The sequence below is a fragment of the Cervus canadensis genome, chromosome 28, assembly GCF_019320065.1.
Source record: "Cervus canadensis isolate Bull #8, Minnesota chromosome 28, ASM1932006v1, whole genome shotgun sequence".
NCBI classification, from domain to species: domain Eukaryota; kingdom Metazoa; phylum Chordata; class Mammalia; order Artiodactyla; family Cervidae; genus Cervus; species Cervus canadensis.
The window spans coordinates 13,190,326-13,209,151 of NC_057413.1; the positions used below are offsets into that span (position 1 = coordinate 13,190,326).

An 18,826-nucleotide genomic window follows, 5' to 3' on the forward strand; every position below is an offset into this window, starting at 1 on the left:
GCTTGCTCAAACTCATGTCCACTGAGTCAGTGATGCCATCCAACCATCTCATCTTCTGTCGTCCCCTTCTCCTCCTGCCCCCAATTCCTCCCAGCATCAGGGTCTTTTCCAATGAGTCAACTCTTCACATGAGGTGGCCAAAGTATTGGAGTTTCAGCTTCAGCATCAGTCCTTCCAATGAACACCCAGGACTGATCTCCTTTAGGATGGACTGGTTGGGTCTCCTTGCAGTCCAAGGGACTCTCAAAAGTCTTCTCCAACACCACAGTTCAAAAGCATTAATTTTTTGGCGCTCAGCTTCAGTAATTCTCCTAATTACCTAGCTTTGTATCCTCTTCTGTTCTCAGTCTCTACTGAGATATATTCATGTCCTGAGTGTACTCTTTATTTCAACATTCTGTCTCATCACTGGAAAAAGCCAAGCTGGATTCAATTCCCAGGGAACCACTGAACTAAAGATAAGTGTACAGCTCACATTACCATAGGCCTGGGGCTATATATTGCTGTTATATTGAGAACATCATGAAGGTTACTTGTCTTTTACTTCACAAGTCCCACACTCTTGCCCTTAAAACAGGTCCTCATCTCCTTAGATTTCTGTGTCTACGTTGCGTGCACCAGGACCCAGGAGAAAGGAGCAGTGACCCCACAAGAGACTGACCCAGACTTGCCTATGAGTGTCCAGGAGTCTCCAGCAGAGGCACGGGTTGGTGGTGGCCGGCTGCAGGGTCGGGGCACTGAGTGTGGCAGTGAATGCAGGGGACCTTTGAAGGAGGTCGCCATTATCTTCATTACCTCCGCCATAGTTTGACCACGGGTCAAACAACAGAGAGGGAACACAGCCCTGCCCATCAACAGAGATTTGGATTAAAGATTTACTGAACATGGCCCCGTCCATCAGAATAAGACCCAGTTTCCCCCTCGGTCAGTCTCTCCCATCAAGAGGCTTCCATAAGCCTCTTATCCTTATCCATCAGAGAGCAGGCAGAATGAAAACTACAATCACAGAAAACTAACCAAATGGATCACATGGACCACAGCCTTGTCTAACTTAATGAAACTATGAGCTATGCCACGTAGGGCCACCCAAGATGGATGGGTCGTAGTGGAGAGTTCTGACAAAATGTGGTCCACTGGAGAAGGGAATAGCAAACCACTTCAGTATTCTTGCCTTGAGAACCACATGAACAGTATGAAAAGGCAAACATATACAACACTGAAAGAGGAACTCCCCAGGTCAGTAGGGGCCCAGTATGCTCCTGGAGATCAGTGGAGAAATAAATCCAGAAAGAATGAAGAGATGGAGCCAAAGCAAAACAACACCCAGTCATGGATGTGACTGGTGATGGAAGTAAAGTCTGATGCTGTAAACAGCAATATTGCATAGGCACCTGGAATGTTAGGTGCATGAATCAAGGTAAATTGGAAGTGGTCAGCAGGAGATGGCAAGAGTGAATGAACATTGATATTTTAGGAATCAGTGAACTAAAATGGACTGGAATGGGCATGATGGTGCAATCACTCACCTAGAGCAGACATCCTGGAATGTGAGGTCAAGCATGCCTTAGGAAGCATCACCATGCACAAAGCTAGTAGACGTGATGGAATTCCAGTTGAGCTATTTCAAATCCTAATAGATGATGCTGTGAAAGTGCTGCACTCAATATGTTAGCAAATTTGGAAAACTCAGCAATGGCCACAGGACTTGAAAAGGTCAGTTTTCATTCCAATCCCAAAGAAAGGCAATTATAAAGAACGCTCAAACTGCTGCACAATTGCACTCATCTCACACACTAGTAAAGCAATGCTCAAAATTTTCCAAGCCAGGCTTTAACAGTATATGAACTGTGAACTTCCAGATGTTCAAGCTAGATTTAGAAAAGGCAGTTGAACCAGAGATTGCCAACATCTGTTGGATCACACAAATTGCCAACATCTGTTGGATCATACAAAAAGCAAGAGAGTTCCAGAAAAAACATCTACTTCTGCTTTATTGACTATGACAAAGCCTTTGACTGTGTGGATCACAACAAACTGGAAAATTCTGAAAGAGATGGGAATACAGACCTCCTGAAAATCCATATGGAGGTCAAGAAGCAACAGTTTGAACCTGACATGGAACAACAGACTGGTTCCAAATCAGGAAAGGAGTACATCAAGGCTGTATATTGTCACCCTGCTTATTTAACTTACATGCACAGTACATCATGTGAAATGCTGGATGAAGCACAAGGTGAAATAAAGATTGCTGGGAGAAGTATCAATAACCTCAGATATGCAGATGACACCACCCTTATGGCAGAAAACAAAGAAATAAAGAGCCTCTTGATGAAAGTGAAAGAGGACAGTGAAAAAGTTGGCTTAGAACTCAACATTCAGAAAACTAAGATCATGGCATCCGGTCCCATCACTTCATGGCAAATAGATGGGGAAACAGTGGAAACAGTGAGAGACTTTATTTTTGGGGACTCCAAAATCACTGCAGATGGTGACTGCAGCCATGAAATTAAAGACACTTTCTCCTTGGAAGAAAAGCTCTGACCAACCTAGATAGCATATTTAAAAGCAGAGAGATTACTTTGCCAACAAAGGTCTGTCTAGTCTAAGCTATGGTTTTTCTAGTACTCATGTATGGATGTGAGAGTTGGACTATAAAGAAAGCTGAGCACCGAGGAATTGATGCTTTTGAACTGTGGTGTTGGAGAAGACTCTTGAGAGTCCCTTGGACACAAGGAAATCCAACCAGTCCATCCTAAAGGAGATCAGTCCTGAGTGTTCACTGGAAGCACTGATGTTGAAGCTGAAATTCCAACACTTTGGCCACCTGATGCGAAGAGCTGACTCACTGGAAAAGACCCAGATGCTCGGAAAGATTGAGGGCAGGAGGAGAAGGGGATGATAGAAGATGAGATGGTTGGATGGCACTACCGACTCAATGGACATGAGTTTGAGTGAACTCCCGGAGTTGGTGATGGATAGGGAGGTCTGGCGTGCTGTGGTTCATGGGGTTGCAAAGAGTCGGACACGACTGAGCAACTGAACTGAACTGATAGCTCCTGATTGACTTTTGAATTTTTCAGTTTCGGACTACTTTAAAGAATGCTATGGTGAACATTATAAATACATATTTTGGTACAAATGTACCAAAATGGACTTGATGGACATGAGCTTGAGAAAGGTCTGGGAGTTGGTGATGGACAGGGAGGCCTGGCGTGCTGCAGTCCACGGGGTCACAAATTTTGGACATGACTGAGTGATTAAACTGAACCATGGTATTTGGCTTCTCCACCCCCGACCCAACGAGTGTCTGCTTCCTCCTCTCTGTTTTTATAATGGTGATTTCCCATGACCAAAATGTGCCTATTTACATTAACATAGACAGCCTTTGTGCTCTGTCCTTAAGGAATCCAAAAATACATATCAAGCATTGTGATACTGTTTGTCAGATGACATAACCAATACCTGATCATTTAAATAAGTAGATATCACATTAGTGTAAAATAAACTCTGTTACCAGAAAGAGTTAAGAGATTATATATCATGAATAAACCAATATCTGATGAAGAGAATTCCCCAATTTAATATATGTGGATTAACTTCTTTTTAAAATATTAGAGTATGACTGAAATACAGGTTCCACTAAACTTGCACTGAATAGAATCTGTTTATTCTTGGCAAACCTAGGGAATATTTTGCCATCATGTACTACTTTTCCTTTATATATGTTGAGCTTTGTACACAAGAGTACAAACATGTATTAACTAATAACTATCTTTAGATGTTAAAGCTCTGATAACAGAAACTACAGGCTCCCCAGGTGGTTCAGTGGTATAGAATCAGTCTGACAAGCAGGAGACATGGGTTCGATCCCTGGGTCAGGAGGATCCCCTGGAGAAGGAAATGGCAACCCACTCTAGTATTCTTGCCTGGGAAGTCCCAGGGACAGAGGAGCTTCGTGGGCTGCAGTCCATGAGGTCGCAAAAGAGTTGGACATAACGACTAAACAACAGAAAGTATACAAAGAAACTGATAAATTTGTGGATATGCCAATGTCCACCAATGACAGTCAGCCTATAAATGAATATCTGCAGCTCTAGATAGCTGGACAGACAGCAAAAATCCACACAATATTGCCTTAACAGTCATAGCCAAGTCCATGGAGCATTTCCTGTAGGCTTTAGTACAGGGACTGACCTGAGAATTGCCAGGATATGTGGGCATTGGCTAGGGAGGAGCCATTGACTCTGCAGAATGAATTCTCAGGCCAAGAAGTATGTGGCAAAGACTATCCCCACACTGTACAATGCAATCACTCATGGGCTTTGGAAGACTTGACTTTTGAAATTTCTTTTGAAAAATAAAGGCCTGATACCACATTTAAAATCGAACAGGGCCAAGCTTTGCGTGGATGTTGTTTTCCCTTCCCAAATGAAGGCCCGGCCCAGTGGTTGTTATTTCTTCTTCCACATTTATTTTTATTACATTGTATTGTTTCAAATCATTTCAAAATGTTTTTAATGCAATATATCTTATTAAAAATAGTTCTGAAATTCATAAGCAATCCCTATGGCATGTCCTTGGCATCGGCTGTAAAATTCCAAAGTACCTAATTTATTTGATTGATTGATTTTTCAATGTTTTGAAGGGTACCAAGCCCAACAGCATATAATTTTTCTCTTACCAAATGGAATATGAATGAACAAAAGATAATTGCATTTTTTGTATTCAGTCTGCTGTCTTTGTGATTTTTGTTTTCTTTCCTACAGTTCTGAAGTGCATGAGAAAGCATGTTTTTCTTTTTATAGCAATAACAGCTCACCCTGTTTTCCTCAACAAGGTTCATATGCGGGTCCAGCTCTGAACTTTGCTGATGTGTTACCTCAACCAGGATGCTGCAAATCACCCATGATACAGTGAACGTAGCAGAGACTATGGAGGGCTGAGGCTTAAAAGGAACTTTCCTGCTTGGTCTGAGAGAAGAGCCTTCCTCTAAATCCTTTTCTCGTTGGGAGATGTGTCTCCATTCTCTTAAATTTGCAGAATTAAGCACAATGCAAGCAGATTAAATTTCATTTTCCCAAGCAAGCCAGTGGATACAGCCTGTAACTTAGATAAAGCTTGTATAGCATGGCCTTGAAGAAGCAACTCTTCTTATCTCCTCTTCTCTCACTTCCATCATTCTCCCACGTGGCTAACAGTATGGGTCTGGCCAAAAGAATTGCACTACTTTATCTTGGTGACCACAGCAATTGCTCTTTGTAATCCCAGCTGAAGAGTGTCAGGTGGTTATGAAGGGGCTAAAAGGCTGAAGGACAGAAGAGAGTGATGCTAAAACCGTGCTTCACCGACACTAATATCCCCCACTCTAGTGCTTACCATGCACAAAGCTGGCCTGTCCACAGCCCTGGAAATCCATTACCTAAGAAGAAAGTTGGACAAAGTTAGATTAAATTTCAAGAGCACTTTATAGAGATGATATTAAACTCTTCATCTATCTTTAAAACCTAGAAAGAACTTTAATTATTTGCCTTTTTTTAAAACTGCATTAGTCTGTTTTGGAGAAGAACATAATGCTAACAACAAAATAACTCTGTAAATCTATTAAAGGTTTCATGTCTGACTCTAAACACCCACTTACATGTGGCTTGTCACCTATGCAAAATTAAACCAAAATGGGAAATTTTCATTCCAGGAATAATAAATCAGTTTCTTTTCAAGTCTCTAACCCTAATAGCAAAGCTCACTAGGGTGAAATGAAGGGAAATGATCCTGTTGTTTTTGCCATAGGCCTTTGTAAGTTTCCAGAAGGAAAATCAATCAATTATGAAGTATAGACTGAGTGCCCACCACGTGCACTGTTAGGCCAGCCGTCTCCAATGTAACCTTCAGGGCTCTCAAATTTTCTGCAGGATTAACCTTTAAAGCCCAGCATCTCCCACAGGATCTTCACGCAGATCAACCAGTGACCTCTAGCTTTGTGACAGGCCTCATTTATGTGGCCTTCTCAAAGCTTATTGCATTACAACTGTGGGAAAATACGGCTGCAAGAATGGGTTTGGCTGGGTTAGATCTGACCCAGTGCTGGAAGCCAGAAACACTTTGTCAGTGGTCATGTCAAAACAACAGAAGTAGAACATATCTGAGAAAGCATCTGGCTAATATGTTATGTAGTGAACTGGGCATAAGGTGAGGACAGCTTCCTAGAGTAAAGAACTACTCAGAGGGTGCTCCTTATCCCGAAATGCTTCTACGTATTAGCACAACAAAGCATAGTCCTCAGAGTGCCATTCTAAATTTCACGAGGAATCATTTTTCACTGATCCCCTCCCCACAACATAAACACTTCATATACTAGGGTAAATGAATAGATTTGTTAGGGAGAATTTCTAGTGTTGAGTTCAAAGACTTGTTCAGGAAAGATACTTTACAGCTAGAGTTCATGGTTTGCACCTGAAATAACTGCACGGCTCATTCAATTTTGTCTTTGTATTTCAAAGAGTCAGGCACCCCCAGTTGGGAGAGGATTCAAGGCAATGATGGTGCCCTGCATATAGTAAGGCAGAAATCCTTTATTTTTTTTTTTTTTTTCATGTTAGGAAGTGTTTAATTGGGGATTGGATCCACAGTACAGATATGATGGAAATAATCAGAAATGTGTATAAAATGGTTATCAAAATATTCTTTTTTTTTTTTGCTTTTTTTTTTTTTTATTAGTTGGAGGCTAATTACTTCACAACATTTCAGTGGGTTTTGTCATACATTGATATGAATCAGCCATAGATTTACACTTATTCCCCATCCCGATCCCCCCTCCCATCTCCCTCTCCACCCGATTCCTCTGGGTCTTCCCAGTGTACCAGGCCGGAGCACTTGTCTCATGCATCCCACCTGGGCTGGTGATCTGTTTCACCATAGATAGTATACATGCTGTTCTTTTGAAACATCCCACCCTCACCTTCTCCCACAGAGTTCAAAAGTCTGTTCTGTATTTCTGTGTCTCTTTTTCTGTTTTGCATATAGGGTTATCGTTACCATCTTTCTAAATTCCATATATATGTGTTAGTATGCTGTAATGTTCTTTATCTTTCTGGCTTACTTCACTCTGTATAAGGGGCTCCAGTTTCATCCATCTCATTAGGACTGGTTCAAATGAATTCTTTTTGATGGCTGAGTAAAATTCCATGGTGTATATGTACCACAGCTTCCTTATCCATTCATCTGCTGATGGGCATCTAGGTTGCTTCCATGTCCTGGCTATTATAAACAGTGCTGCGATGAACATTGGGGTGCACGTGTCTCTTTCAGATCTGGTTTCCTCAGTGTGTATGCCCAGAAGTGGTATTGCTGGGTCATATGGCAGTTCTATTTCCAGTTTTTTAAGGAATCTCCACACTGTTTTCCATAGTGGCTGTACTAGTTTGCATTCCCACCAACAGTGTAAGAGGGTTCCCTTTTCTCCACACCCTCTCCAGCATTTATTGCTTGTAGACTTTTGGATAGCAGCCATCCTGACTGGCGTGTACCTCATTGTGGTTTTGATTTGCATTTCTCTAATAATGAGTGATGTTGAGCATCTTTTCATGTGTTTGTTAGCCATCTGTATGTCTTCTTTGGAGAAATGTCTGTTTAGTTCTTTGGCCCATTTTTTGATTGGGTCATTTATTTTTCTGGAATTGAGCTGCAGGAGTTGCTTGTATATTTTTGAGATTAATCCTTTGTCTGTTTCTTCATTTGCTATTATTTTCTCCCAATCTGACGGCTGTCTTTTCACCTTACTTATAGTTTCCTTTGTAGTGCAAAAGCTTTTAAGTTTCATTAGGTCCCATTTGTTTAGTTTTGCTTTTATTTCCAATATTCTGGGAGGTGGGTCATAGAGGATCTTGCTGTGATTTATGTCGGAGAGTGTTTTGCCTATGTTCTCCTCTAGGAGTTTTATAGTTTCTGGTCTTACATTTAGATCTTTAATCCATTTTGAGTTTATTTTTGTGTATGGTGTTAGAAAGTGTTCTAGTTTCATTCTTTTACAAGTGGTTGACCAGTTTTCCCAGCACCACTTGTTAAAGAGGTTGTCTTTTTTCCATTGTATATTCTTGCCTCCTTTGTTGAAGATAAGGTGTCCATAGGTTCGTGGAATTTATCTCTGGGCTTTCTATTCTGTTCCATTGGTCTATATTTCTGTCTTTGTGCCAGTACCATACTGTCTTGATGACTGTGGCTTTGTAGTAGAGTCTGAAGTCAGGCAGGTTGATTCCTCCAGTTCCATTCTTCTTTCTCAAGATTACTTTGGCTATTCGAGGTTTTTTGTATTTCCATACAAATTGTGAAATTCTTTGGTCTAGTTCTGTGAAAAATACCGTTGGTAGCTTGATAGGATTGCATTGAATCTATAGATTGCTTTGGGTAGAATAGCCATTTTGACAATATTGATTCTTCCAATCCATGAACACGGTATGTTTCTCCATCTGTTTGTGTCCTCTTTGATTTCTTTCATCAGTGTTTTATAGTTTTCTATGTATAGGTCTTTTGTTTCTTTAGGTAGATATACTCCTAAGTATTTTATTCTTTTTGTTGCAATGGTGAATGGTATTGTTTCCTTAATTTCTCTTTCTGTTTTTTCATTGTTAGTATATAGGAATGCAAGGGATTTCTGTGTGTTAATTTTATATCCTGCAACTTTACTATATTCATTGATTAGCTCTAGTAATTTTCTGGTAGAGTCTTTAGGGTTTTCTATGTAGAGGATCATGTCATCTGCAAACAGTGAGAGTTTCACTTCTTCTTTTCCTATCTGGATTCCTTTTACTTCTTTTTCTGCTCTGATTGCTGTGGCCAAAACTTCCAACACTATGTTGAATAGTAGTGGTGAGAGTGGGCACCCTTGTCTTGTTCCTGATTTCAGGGAAATGCTTTCAATTTTTCACCATTGAGGGTGATGCTTGCTGTGGGTTTGTCATAATATAGCTTATTATGTTGAGGTTGTTCCTTCTATTCCTGCCTTTGGAGAGTTTTAATCATAAATGAGTGTTGAATTTTGTCAAAGGCTTTCTCTGCATCTATTGAGATAATCATATGGTTTTTATCTTTCAGTTTGTTAATGTGGTGTATTACATTGATTGATATGCGGATATTAAAGAATCCTTGCATTCCTGGGATAAAGCCCACTTGGTCATGGTGTATGATTTTTTTAATATGGTTGCTAGAATTTTGTTAAGGATTTTTGCATCTATGTTCATCAGTGATATTGGCCTGTAGTTTTCTTTTTTTGTGGCATCTTTGTCTGGTTTTGGAATTAGGGTGATGGTGGCCTCATAGAATGAGTTTGGAAGTTTACCTTCTTCTGCAATTTTCTGGAAGAGTTTGAGTAAGATAGGTGTTAGCTCTTCTTTAAATTTTTGGTAGAATTCAGCTGTGAAGCCATCAGGTCCTGGACTTTTGTTTGCTGGCAGATTTCTGATTACGGTTTCGATTTCCTTGTTTGTGATGGGTCTGTTAAGATCTTCTATTTCTTCCTGGTTCAGTTTTGGAAAGTTAATACTTTTCTAAGAATTTGTCCATTTCATCCAAGTTGTCCATTTTATTGGCATAGAGCTGCTGGTAGTAGTCTCTTATGATCCTTTGTATTTCAGTATTGTCTGTTGTGATCTCTCCATTTCATTTCTAATTTTGTTAATTTGGTTCTTCTCTCTTTGTTTCTTAATGAGTCTTGCTAATGGTTTGTCAATTTTGTTTATTTTTCAAAAAACCAGCTTTTAGCTTTGTTGATTTTTGCTATGGTCTCTTTAGTTTCTTTTGCATTTATTTCTGCCCTAATTTTTAAGATTTCTTTCCTTCTACTAACCCTGAGGTTCTTCATTTCTTCCTTCTCTAGTTGCTTTAGGTGTAGAGTTAGTTATTTATTTGGCTTTTCTTGTTTCTTGATGTAAGCCTGTAATGCTATGAACCTTCCCCTAGCACTGCTTCTACAGTGTCCCATAGGTTTTGGGTTGTTGTGTTTTCATTTTCATTCATTTCTATACATATTTTGATTTCTTTTTTGATTTCTTCTATGATTTGTTGGTTATTCAGAAGCGTGTTCTTTAGCCTCCATATGTTTGAATTTTTAACAATTTTTTTCCTGTAATTGAGATCTAATCTTACTGCACTGTGGTCAGAAAAGATGACTGGAATGATTTCAATTTTTTGAATTTTCCAAGACTAGATTTATGGCCCAGGATGTGATCTATTCTGGAGAAGGTTCCGTGTGCACTTGAGAAAAAGGTGAAGTTGATTGTTTTGGGGTGAAATGTCCTATAGATATCAATTAGGTCTAGCTGGTCCATTGTGTCATTTAAGGTTTGTGTTTCCTTGTTAATTTTCTGTTTAGTTGATCTATCCATATTTGTGAGTGGGTATTAAAGTCTCCCTCTATTATTGTACGATTAATCCTCTTCATAGTGTTAGTTTGCGTACATATTCGTTGCCTCCTATGTTGGGTTGCCATAATATTTATAATTTTATTATACTTCTTCTTGGATTATCGCCTTAATTATGTAGTGTCCTTCTTTGTCTTCTTTCACAGCTTTTATTGAAGTCTATTTTATCTGATATTGAGTATGCGAACTCCTGCTTCTGTTGTTCCATTGCATGAAATTTTTTCCAGCCCTTCACTTTTATCTGATGTGTCTCTTGTTTGAGGTGGCGTCGCTTGTAGACATCAATATGGGGTCTGTTTGTACATTCAGCCAATCTTTGTCTTTTGGTTTGGGCATTCAACCCATTTACATTTAAGGTAATTATTGATAGGTGTGGTCCCGTTGCCATTTACTTTGTTGTTTTGGGTTCACGTTTATACAACCTTTCTGCATTTCCTGTCTAGAGAAGATCCTTTAGCATTTGTTGAAGAGCTGGTTTGGTGGTGCTGAATTCTCTCAGCTTTTGCTTATCTGTAAAGCTTCTGAATTCTCCTTCATATCTGAATGAGATCCTTTCTGGGCACAGTAATCTAGGTTGTAGGTTATTCTCTTTCATTACTTTCAGTACGTCCTGCCATTCCCTTCTGGCCTGAGGGTTTCTATTGATAGTCAGCTGTACCTTATGGAACCTGTGTTTATTTGTTTTTCTCCCTTCTGCTTTAATATTTGTCTTTGTTTGATCTTGTTAGTTTGATTAATATGTGTCTTGGGGTGTTTCGCCTTGGGTTATATCCTGTTTGGATCTCTGGTTTCTTGACTTGATGCTATTTCCTTCCCCATTTTAGGGAAGTTTTCAGCTATTATCTCCTCGAGTATTTCTCATGGCCTTTCTTTTTGTCTTCTTCTTCTGGGACTCCTATGATTCGAATGTTTGGGCGTTTCACATTGTCCCATAGGTTCCTGAGGTTGTCCTCATTTCTTTTGATCCTTTTTTCTTTTTTCCTCTCTGCTTCATTTATTTCCACCATTTTATCTTCTACCTCACTTATCCTATCTTCTGCCTCCGTTATTCTACTCTTGGTTCCCTCCAAAGTGTTTTTGATCTCATTCATTGCATTGTTCATTTTCAATTGACTCTTTTTTATTTCTTCTAGGTCTTTATTAAACATTTCTTGCATCTTTTCAATCTTTGCCTCCAGGCTATTTATCTGTAACTCCATTTTGTTTTCAAGATTTTGGATCATTTTTATTATCATTATTCTAAATTCTTTTTCAGGTAGATTCCCTATCTCCTCCTCTTTTGTTTGACTTGGTGGGCATTTTTCATGTTCCTTTACCTGTTGGGTATTTCTTTGCCTTTTCATCTTGTTTAGATTGCTGTGTCTGGAGTGGACTTTCTGTATTCTGGAGGTCTGTGGTTCCTTTTTATTGTGGAGGCTTTACCCAGTGGGTGGGGTTAGACGATTGGCTTGTCAAGGTTTCCCGGTTAGGGAAGCTTGCGTCAGTGTACTGGTGCGTGGAACTTGATTTCTTCTTTTTGGAGAGCAATGGAGTGCCCAGTAATAAGTTTTGAGATGGGTCTATGTGTTAGGTGTCACCTTGGGCAGCCTGTATGTTGACATTCGGGGCTATGTTCCTGTGTTGCTGGAGAATTTGCGTGGTATGTCTTGCTCTAAAACTTACTGGCTCTTGGGTGGTGGTTGGTTTCAGTGTAGGTATGGAGGCTTTTGGACGGTCACTTATTGCTTAAAGTTCCATGTAGTCAGGAGTTTTCTGGTGTTCTCAGGTTTTGGGCTTAAGTTTCCTGCCTCTGGAGTTCAGTTTTATTCTTCCTGTAGTCTCAGGACTTCTCCAACTATACAGCACTGATAATAAAACTTCTAGGTTAATGGCGAAAAGATTCTCCCCTGTTAGGGACACCCAGAGAGGTTCACAGAGTTACATGAACAGGAGAAAAGGGAGGAGGGAGAAAAGGGAGGAGGGAGATAGAGATGAGCAGGAGGAGAAAAAGGGGGACTCAAGAGGAGAGAGACAGATCTACGCAGCTGTCTGTTCCCAGAGTGTTCTCCATATCTCAGACACCTACAAGGATTCACAGAATTGGATTGGGAAGAGAAGGGGAAAGGAGGAAATAGAGGTGTTCTGAGGTAGAAAACGGAGAGTCAAGATTGGGAGAGAATAATCTTCGGTTTAAAGATAGGGCTTCTCTTTTTTTTTTGGTAAGGTTATAGTGTAGTGAAAATGAAAATGAAGAGTAGTAGAGGAGTACTAGAGGACTTTAAAAGAAATAAGAGAAAAAGAAAAATAGAAAATAAAAGAGAAAACGGAAAGGAAAAAAAAGAAGAAAAAAGAAAAAAAAACAAAAAAAAAAAGAAAGAAGAAAAAAAAAGAAAAAAAAAAATTTTTTTTTTCCCCTAATTTAAAAAATCGTAAAAATCTATGTAAATGAAAGCTAAGGAGTAATGGGGGAGTAATAGGGAATTTTAAAGGAAAATAAAAGAGAAAAAATAAAAAAGAAAAAATATAAAAAGAAAAAAAAATTTTTTTTTTTTTTTTTTAATTTCCTTACTTAGAAAAAAAAAGTAAAAATATATCTAGGAGTTTCTCTGGAGCTGCTGCGGTCAGTGTGGGTTCGGCTCAGTTTCAGATAGCTCCTCGTTCCAGCTTACACTTCTCGATATCTACAGGGCCCTTCCGGTGAAGTCGGTGTTTTCTACAGGGATTTTAATCTGTTGCACCAGTCCCTTCTGAAGCGGTTCCCTTTGTTTATTTGGCTTCTGTTTGCCGTCTCTTCAGAGCCTCATTTCCGCCCTGACACAGGCGGGCGGAGGTGGACTCTTATTCAGTTAGCTAGTTCCGTTGCGCTGCTGGGAGGGGCTGGCGCTGCGGGGCGGGGCTGGCGCTGCGGGGCGGGGCTGACGCTGCGGGGAGGGGCTGGCCCTGCGGGGGCGGGCTGGCGCTGCCGGGAGGGGCTGACGCTGCTTTCTCCGTCTGCGCTGTTCAGGCTCCCGGCTGTTCTATGTGGAGCGCGCCCCGCGCTGCGCTAGGTTCCAGCCCTCGGGTGTTACACAAAAGCGCGGAAGGAAAAGCTGCGCCTGCTCTCTGTGCCTTCCCCGTCAGAGCGGTCCAGGCAGCGAGGGGCTTGATGGGCGCACTATCCCCAGGTGTGGCACACTCACTCCCTTCCGCGGACCCAGTCTCAGTTTCCGCTGACGCCAGTCGGGTGCGCGCGCCTTCCGCCCTCTGCGTCCCCAGCCCCAGTCCCCGCCCGCGCCGGTCGGGTGCCTGCGCCCTGTGTCTCGCCGCGACCTTCCCCTCCCCCCTGCCTCCTGCCTCCGGCGGGGCTGGGCGGGTCCGCAGCCTGCGACCTCTTCTTGGGACTTTCTCCGTCCCTTTGTTCTGCGAACGGCCGGCAGTGTGTTCCGGCCGGTTAATTTTCTCTCTTTTGGTCTCCCACAGTTCAAGTTGGCACCTCACAGAAGCTCCCTCCGATTGTCCTCAGGGCACTCAGGCCCGGACCCTAGCCCAAGCAAGGCCGCCTAAGACTCCCTTCCCGGGACGGGTCTCCGTCCTTAGCTCTTTTGTCTCACTTTTTATCTTTTATATTTTGTCCTACCTCCTTTCGAAGACAATGGTCTGCTTTTCTGGGCGCCTGATGACCTCAGCTAGCGATCAGAAGTTGTTTTGTGAGGTTTGCTCTGCATTCAGTTATTCTTTTGATGAATTTGTAGAAGAGAAAGTGGTCTCCCCGTCCTACTCCTCCGCCATCTTGGCTCCTCCCCAGAAATCCTTTATATTGACCCATTACAAAAGAATGATTCAATGTCTTAAATGTCAAGGAATAAAAACCAAAGAAAGAAATTCAGGAAATTGGCAAAGGCACGATGCAAATGGAGCGTGGCCCCAATAATTACTACCTCCATTCACAAATGTTTCTCTGACTAGTCAACCTAAGCTTCAGCATTCTCTCCAGCACTCCCAAGGGCAAGAGATCCAACCTGAGAAGATATCTTCATCTGTGACTTCCTTTCTCCACCTAGGAAGCAGTGGCAATGGCTGCTGGGGAGAAATGAATGAATTGAGAAGGGTCCAATGAAACTGACTCAGAGGGATGTCAACACCTTATGTCAGTTGGCGGAGGTATCTGTGGTATAATATCTGTTGTTAATTTTGGAAAATTTTTGGCCATTACTAATTCAGATATTAATATTTCCTCTGTTATATTCTCTCTTCTACTTCCTCTGTTATCCCAATTACATATATGTTGTACAGTTTGTAATCATCTCATAGTCTTAGATATTCTAGTCCCTTTTTTTTTTTTCATCTTTTTACTTTTGCATTTCAGTTTAGGAAGTTTCTGCTGATATATCTTCAAGTTTATTGATTCTTTCATTGGCCATATCTAGCCTCTTGATGAGCCCAGAATTAAATATATTTTAAGTTGTATTTGGGCTTAATCTGCCTGCAATGCAGGAGACCCCAGTTCCATTCCTGGGTCGGGAAGATCCTCTGGAGAAGGGATAGGCTACCTACTCCAGTATTCTTGGGCTTCCCTTGTGGCTTAGTTGGTAAAGAATCCACCCACAGTGTGGGAGATCTGGGTTCGACCCCTGGGTTGGGAAGATTTCCTTTGGAGAAGGGAAAGGCTACCCACTCCAGTATTCTGTCCTAGATAATTCCATGAACTGTATAGTCCATGGGGTCGCAAAGAGTCAGCCACAACTGAACGGCTTTCACTTCACTTCACTTAAGCTATATTTGGAACAATATCTAAACTTGTAAATTTAACACATAAGAATTGATATATTTTAACAGTTTTATAACAATATGACTCATTATTAATTAAAGTTTATCTTTTTCATAAATTTTATAATTTTTATCTTTGTGTGGTTCTTATGGGCTATTGTGTTGAACTTATTAGACACCTAGGTTGTAAAAGTTTGAGTGTGTTAAGTTACCCCATTAAAGTTTTTAAATCTTCCAGTTTGGATTTTAAATATGTTATGTTATTTTAAACTACTTTGTAAGTTTTTAATAAAACCAACTAGCTCTTTTTAAAGTTAATCCATGATTCACCTTAACATTTTTTTATGACTGTCTGTTCCTTTTTCATAGATACTTTTCCCCCTATTATATGAAAACAGGAAGAGATGAGAGAACATGTTACATAATAATTTTATATAATAATTCATTTTAAGAATTACAGGTGGTTTTTTTTTGCAAATTTCCAGAATAATACTTCCTTTCTCTAATGATGAATTTTCTTTTTTAAAAAAATTATTCATATATTCATTTACTGAACAAACGTGATGAGATTTTAAATTATGTTTCAGGCTCTGAAATATGTGCTGTAGTCATGAAGCAGAGAATATTACAATGAAGACAGAGAACTAAATGAGTAAGTACAATATGATAAATTCTCTGATGGAGGCACACCACAAATTTTCTGTTAAAATCTTGATTCTAAATGTCCACTTCCTTGTGTGTTAAAATGGGAATAAGAACAACACCTGTTCCTTAGGATTATTGTTAAAAGCAAATGAGGTCAAACATTTGAGACATCTACCCGGTTCCCTGGCCTAGGGCATTTATTAAAACATTGTTACCTATTGCTTTTGTTGTGAACAGCTCATCATAAGCTTCTTATCTAAAATTCTACCATCAGTCATTTTCTGCCATAATGCCCTGTATTATTTCTTCAAAGCACTTATTATATGACATTCTCTATTTATTTGTTTACTGATTTATTGATTTTTTTTTCTCATAAGCATAAAGTTCAAGCAGGTAGAGACTCATTTTTATCAATGAGTCTGAGTTTGCCCAGGATCTGGAAAAGCAGTGTTTTAAAATGATGAATAAATAATAAAAATATTTATTTCTCTAATAACATTATTTTCTCAATTCATGTTAGTTAAGGAAAATATGGAAACGACAGAACTGTATGTTTAATATTTCATCTTTGAGTATTTGAGAAAAAATTCTTTGAGCATTCTGGTGAATTTTCTTTCTAGGTTTTCCTATGCATATATCAATTAGGTCATATTATACTTAACAATGCTGAATCTTGTTTCCTTCTCATTTTACAACTTGTGCCTTTTCCTTATATTTCAAAACATTTTTCATGGATTCAAAATATTAGTATATGCTCACCTATTGAAATCCTAATTATTGTGTGTGAAGTATTATGCAATTTTCCAGCAACCTATAAGTATAAAAATAGTATCATTATGCTAATTTATTCAAAAATAATAATTAAATCTCTACTATATGCTGGGAGTATGTAGAAGAACAAGAAAACCTTGTCTTTGCCCACATGGAACTACCATTCTATGGAGAAGACAGTTTATAACCAGCCTCTCAATTTCTTATACCATAATAATGATAAATTTTATGAAGGAGGTACATAAGGTTTTAAGAGTCTATAAAGTTCTGTGTGTGCAGGGTGGGATTGTGAATGGTGATACCAGAAAAGAAAAAGCGAGGAAATGACATTCGAAGTGAGAGCTGGGACTTCCCTGGCAGTCCAGTGGTTAAAACTTCACCTGCCAATGCAGAGGGTGAGAATTTGATCCCTGGTGAGGGAACTGGGAACCCACATGTCTAGCAGCCAAAAAGTTAAAACACGAAATAGAAGCAATAGTGTAACAAGTTTGGTAAAGTCTTTGAAAATCCGTGCTCAAGTGCTCAATCACTCAGTTGTATCTGACTCTTTGTGACCCCAAGGTCTATAACCTATTAGTCTCCTCTGTCTATGGAATTTTCCAGGCAAGAATACTGGAGTGGGTTGTCATTCCCTTCTCAGGGGATCTTCCCAACCCAGGGATCAAACCCGCATATCTTGTGTCTCCTGCATTGGCAGGATGATTCTTTACCACTGCGCCACCTGGGAAGTCCTCGTTAAAAATGGTCCACATTAAAAAAAAAAAAAAAAAACAAGTGAGAATGGACTGTTGATTAGAAATTGGTCCAGTGAAGAGAGGAAGAGGAATAGAGAGTGAGAGGAAGAGACTATTTGAACCTGAAGGAAAAACAGGAGTGAAGGCCTTGATGTGGAAATGATTCCTGGATGAGGAAAAACAGAACATGAAGAGCAAAGGAGAGTGAGAGTGTTACCTGTGTTACCTGAGTCAAATGAGTCAAATGATGTATTCCCCGTACCTACATAATGCCCAGAATAACACCACAGAGAGGTACCAAGAAACAAGTAACATAGACTGTAGATCCACCAAACTTGGAACTCACATTCTGAGTTGTTTTTCTAGTAGTGATAATGCGAATGGACTCATCACTCAGTCCTTTGGTGACCAGAACATGTATGTACAAGCCTGTCCCCATGATCAATAGAGCAGCTCATGTTATAGAAACAACCCCTTGTGTATTAATCCATGGGCTTAGACTTAGGGATCCCAAGCTCTCATCAACTAAACAAACCTATCTCAATAGATAAATGATAGATAAATAGATGATTGATAGATAGATAGAATTGCTCTTTCTTGAGAGCAATTCTTACTCAAAATGGCATCATCTCTTTGGCTATTTCTTTTTTGTAAATTTCAAAGAAAAGTGATGAATAGCCTCAAAGTTTTCCTTAAAGCTCTGAGAAAGATAGAGTTTGAATTTTATTCTGTATAAAACTCCAGTTGTGCTAGTAAATAAAAATTGGATTTTATGATGCAACTCTAATGAATGTTATCACTTGGAAGTTAAGACCAATAAGAAAAGTACTGGGAAGAAGGAGTCGTGTAACATTTGTATTTGATACTTAGGCATTGACAAATTCCTCCATAAAAAAATTGACCTAGGAAGACACATAAATGAAATTCATCTTTCCATCTATTCCTTGTGGGAATTAGGCACATCAAAGTTACATGGAAGTATAGCAACTTCCAATATTTTATGAACCACATGCTTTATTAATACAAATCTGTATGTAAGGTTCAATACAAAGTAGTATATTGGTTCAAATATACGAGTTAACAAGAAGGACTTTCTAAAGAAACCATTAATATATCCATCAAGCATTTATTAGGAATCTTTACATAGGTGCTAAAAGAAATACAAAGATAAATGTCAGTTTTCACTTTCAAAGAATGTATAACATCTGCTATAAAACTGGTGGTTGTACCTCATTGTGGTTTTGATTTGCATTTCTCTAATAATGAGTGATGTTGAGCATCTTTTCATGTGTTTGTTAGCCATCTGTATGTCTTCTTTGGAGAAATGTCTGTTTAGTTCTCTGGCCCATTTTTTGATTGGGTCATTTATTTTCTGGAATTGAGCTGCAGGAGTTGCTAGTATATTTTTGAGATTAATCCTTTGTCTGTTTCTTCATTTGCTATTATTTTCTCCCAATCTGAGGGCTGTCTTTTCACCTTACTTATAGTTTCCTTTGTAGTGCAAAAGCTTTTAAGTTTCATTAGATCCCATTTATTTAT

At 39.5% G+C, this 18,826-nt stretch overlaps 1 long non-coding RNA gene across 2 annotated transcripts in view; it reads right to left on the minus strand.

The window, feature by feature from the left end:
- LOC122430037 overlaps window positions 1-18,826 on the minus strand; it is an 88,018-nt gene that overhangs the window by 3,431 nt on the left and 65,761 nt on the right. Inside the window, exons 5-6 of one of the 2 annotated variants that reach the window (XR_006266214.1) lie at window positions 14,309-14,450; window positions 5,390-5,419 (exon numbers count right to left, since the gene is read on the minus strand). This is a non-coding gene — a long non-coding RNA (uncharacterized LOC122430037). Of the gene's footprint in view, window positions 1-5,376; window positions 5,420-14,308; window positions 14,451-18,826 lie in introns of those variants that run through there. The other variant, XR_006266215.1, reaches the window with a different exon arrangement.